Source organism: Cryptomeria japonica, unplaced genomic scaffold (genome assembly GCF_030272615.1).
Source record: "Cryptomeria japonica unplaced genomic scaffold, Sugi_1.0 HiC_scaffold_222, whole genome shotgun sequence".
Lineage (NCBI taxonomy): Eukaryota > Viridiplantae > Streptophyta > Pinopsida > Cupressales > Cupressaceae > Cryptomeria > Cryptomeria japonica.
In genome coordinates this window covers 37421-41483 of record NW_026729044.1, presented here as the reverse complement: position 1 = coordinate 41483, position 4063 = coordinate 37421, and the positions used below count along the sequence as shown (strand labels likewise).

At 63.2% G+C, this 4063-nt stretch overlaps 1 non-coding gene across 1 annotated transcript; it reads left to right on the top strand.

Annotated features, from left to right (window-relative positions):
* Nucleotides 1–2096: 2096 nt before the first annotated feature.
* On the top strand, nt 2097–2215 carry LOC131868853 (5S ribosomal RNA). Its single transcript, XR_009367273.1, has one exon. It is a non-coding gene; the product is annotated as a 5S ribosomal RNA (ribosomal RNA).
* The last annotated feature ends 1848 nt before the right edge of the window (nt 2216–4063 follow it).

The following is a 4063-nucleotide window of genomic DNA, read 5'->3' as shown; positions in this document are numbered from 1 at the left end:
TAAGGTGGATGCCAAGGTGGTTCACAGGGTGGGTGGGTTCTAGGGTGAGTTCCAAGGTGGGTCACAGGTTCAGTGCTAGGGTGGGTGTCAAGGCGGGTGTCGAGGTGCCTGGGTGCTAGGGTGTGGATGCCAATGTGGGTCATAGGGTGGGTACTAGGGTGGGCTGCAATGTGGGTGCCAAGGTGGGTAACATGCTCGGTGGGTTCTAAATTGGGTGCCAGGGTGGGTGTGCACCCACCTTGCCCGAGGTGGGTGCCAAGGTGCCAGTGTGGGTGGGTGCTAAGGTGGATGCCAAGGTGGGTGAGAAGGTGGGTGATAGGTTGAGTGGTAGGATGGGTGGGTGCCAAGATGGGTCACAGGGTGGGTGCAAGGGTGGGTAGGTGCTAGGGTTGGTGTCAGGGTGGGTGGGTGCTAGGTTGGGTTCCAAGGTGGGTGCGAGGGTGAGTGTCAAGGTGGGTCACAGGTTAGGTGCTAGGATGGGTGAGTGCTAGGGTGCAAAGGTGCCAGGGTGGGTGCTAGGATGGGTCGATGCTAGGGTGAGTGGCAAGGTGGGTCCACAAGTGTCAAGGTGGGTGCCGAGGTGGGTGCCAAGTCGGCGACTGCTATGGTGGATGCCAAGGTGGGTCACGGGGTGGGTGCCAAGTTGCTAGGTTGGGTTCCAAGGTGGGTGCCAACGTGGGTGCTAGGGTGCGTGGGTTAAAGGGTGTGTCACAACGTGGGTGCCAGGATGGGTGCGCACCCACACTGGCCAAGACGGGTGCGGGTGCAAGGTTGGGTTCCAAGCCCGGTCACAGGCTGGGTGCTAGGATGGGTGGGTGCCAAGGTGGGCACCAGGGTGGGTGCACCCACCCTGGCCAAGGTGGGTCACGGGGTGGGTCCTAGGGTGGGTAACGGGGTGGGTACTAAGGTGCGTGCCAAGGTGGGTCATAGGGTGGGTGCCAAGGTGGGCACCAGGGTGGGTGTGCACCAACCCTAGCCAGGGTAGGTCACGGGGTGGTTGTCGGGGTGGGCGTCAAGGAGCCAAGGTGGGTGGCAAGTAGCCAAGTTGCGTGCCAAGGTGGGTGTCGGGGTGGGTGCCAAGGATCCAAGGTGGGTGCCAAGGAACCAAGGTGGGTGTCTGGGTGGGTGCCGAGGTGGGAGCCAGGGTGGGTCCCAAGGTGAGTGCAAAGGTGGGTGCCAGGGTCAAGGTGAGTGCCAATGTGGGTTCCAAGGTGCCAGGGTCAGGGTGAGTGCCAATGTGGGTTCAAAGGTGCTAAGTTGGGTGCGAGGTTGGGTGCGAGGGTGGGTGGGTGCCAAGGTGTGCTAGGTGGAAGCCCGGGTGGGTCGGCATCCCATGGGTGTCGAGTTGGGTGCCTGATGGGTGCTTCTTGTCAAGTTTTAGTCGTCGGGACTCATTTCGAGCCTTAGAGGTCGTTTCTTGTCCGGTTGCCCTGTCTTCGACCTGGGAACCCAATTTTGGTCCTCGGGTCCCATTTTTTTTTGTCTCGCATCCCACTTTTGGCCTGTGGCCTTTTCGGGGTCGATTCTCGTTTTGGGCATCAGAGCATGTTTCTTCTCCTAAAACCCAATATTTGTTTATTAAGTCTCGGAACACATTTTTGTTCTCGTGGACCCATCATGGGTCTTGGAACGCATTTGTGGTCCTTGGGTCCCATTTTGCATCCCGAAACTTGTGTTTTGGTGCTTGATCCCTATTTTGGGTGCCCACCTTGCACCAAGTGCGCACCCGGGGCAAACCGAGCGCCTTGGTGCACCGGGGCAAGATCGAGCGTGCACCCGAGGCGCCCCGAACATGCACCAAGGTGCACTCGGCCCACATGTGAGCGCAGGTCGTTGCGCCCGAGGTGGTGTGTGGGCACCGCGTTGCAGACGGGACACTGCACGCACACGACGCCCCCTCCAGGTGCACGCACGTAGGCCGGGCCGGGTGCACACCCGACGCCCTAGCAAGGTGCGCGCACCCGGGCAGGGCTCACACTTGGCGAACGGGGCGCACTTCGCGAGGGAGGGTGTGCACCTCGACGGGGGTGGGTGGCCGGGGTGGATTCGCACGTGGGTCGCGGTTTGCTAAGTACACACTGCGACAAGCTCATAACGGGTGCGATCATACCAGCGTTAGTGCACCGGATCCCATCAGAACTCCGCAGTTAAGCGCGCTTGGGCCGGAGTAGTACTGGGATGGGTGACCTCCCGGGAAGTCCCGGTGTTGCACCCTTTTTTAGTTTTTCGCCGGGCGTCGCAATGCTATTTGAATAAACCTTTTGCCCGTTTGCGTTCTCGTCGGGGCCGGGCCGGGCCGGGGTGCGCTGCCCGCACTACCGCGCGCGCGGGGGCGACACCGAGCGCGCACCCGAGGCGCCCCGAGCACACAGGCCACGGTGCAACCCGGGCGTTGTGCGCGCACCCCGGTGCGCCCGAGGTGCTGCGCGCGCACCCAGGTGAAATCGGTGTGCACCTCGGCCAGTGCGCGCTCGGTCGAGTCGCGCACGTTGGCCAAGGTGCACGGTGATGTTTCTTACTCTAAGGTTCCGCACCAGACGCCCGGGACAGGTGAGCGAAGCTGGGCGGGGCCGGGTGCGCGGCCGGGGCAGGTGCACGCAGCTGGAGAGAGCTTTGGAGCACACTTCGGAGCGCACCAATGATGCGCTCCATTCAAAAGTTTCCTGAAAAGGCAAAAAAAGTTGAGATTATAGAATTTCCCACTTGAGAGATTGTAAAAAAAAAAAATTTAAAATGAAGGAAACGCGGGTGCCAAGGTGTGCGCAGCCCAGCCAAGGTGTGCGCACCAAGGCGCCCACCCTGGCGAAGGTGCACGCAAGGTGCGCACCCGAGGCAAACCGGACAATTAACCCAACTTTCGACTTCGCGCGCACCTTGGAGCGCACTTCGGAGCGCTCCTTGGTGCGCACCAATCTTGGGCACCTCGGAGTGCACCATGGCGCCCACCAAGGTGCGCACCCGGGGCAAACCGAGCTCCGACTTCGTGCGCACCTTGGAGCGCACGAAAGGTGCGCACCATGGCGCCCACCAAGGTGCGCAGCCCAGCCAAGGCGTGCGCATCAAGGTGCGCACCCTGGCGAAGGTGCGCACCCGGGGCAAACCGAGCTCCGACTTCGTGCGCACCTTGGAGCGCACAAAAGGTGCGCAACCCAGCCAAGGTGTGCGCACCCCGGTCAAACCGAGCTCCGAATCGTGCGCACCAGAGGTGCACGCCATCGTGCGCACCTTGGAGCACACTTCGGAGCCCTCCTTGGTGCGCGCCGATGTTGCGCACCTCGGAGCGCACCCGGGGAAAACAATGCAATTAACCCGACTTTCGACTTCGTGGGCACCTCGGAGCGCTCTCGGGTTCGCACCTCGGAGCACACCGAGGTGCGCACCTTTGATGCGCTGCCTTCACCAATTTCCAGAAAAGGCAAGAAAACATTGAGAAGGTGTGCGCACCGAGGTGCCCACCCTGGCGAAGGTGCACGCGAGGTGCGCACCCGGGGCAAACCGGGCTCCGACTTCGTGCACGCCGCACCTTGGAGCACACTTCGGAGCGCTCCTTGGTGCGCACCAGGGCGCGCAACCCAGCCGAGGTGCCCACCCCGGCGAAGGTGCACGCGAGGTGCGCACCCGGGGCAAACCGGGCTCCGACTTCGTGCACGCCATGGTGCCCACCGCGGCGAAGGTGCACGCGAGGTGCGCACCCGGGGCAAACCGGGCTCCGACTTCGTGCACGCCGCACCTTGGAGCACACTTCGGAGCGCTCCTTGGTGCGCACCATGGTGCCCACCAGGGCGCGCAACCCCGCCGAAGGTGCACGCGAGGTGCGCACCCGGGGCAAACCGGGCTCCGACTTCGTGCACGCCGCACCTTGGAGCACACTTCGGAGCGCTCCTTGGTGCGCACCATGGTGCCCACCAGGGCGCGCAACCCCGCCGAAGGTGCACGCGAGGTGCGCACCCGGGGCAAACCGGGCTCCGACTTCGTGCACGCCATGGTGCGCACCGCGGCGAAGGTGCGCACCCGGGGCAAACCGGGCTCCGACTTCGTGCACGCCGCACCTTGGAGCACACTT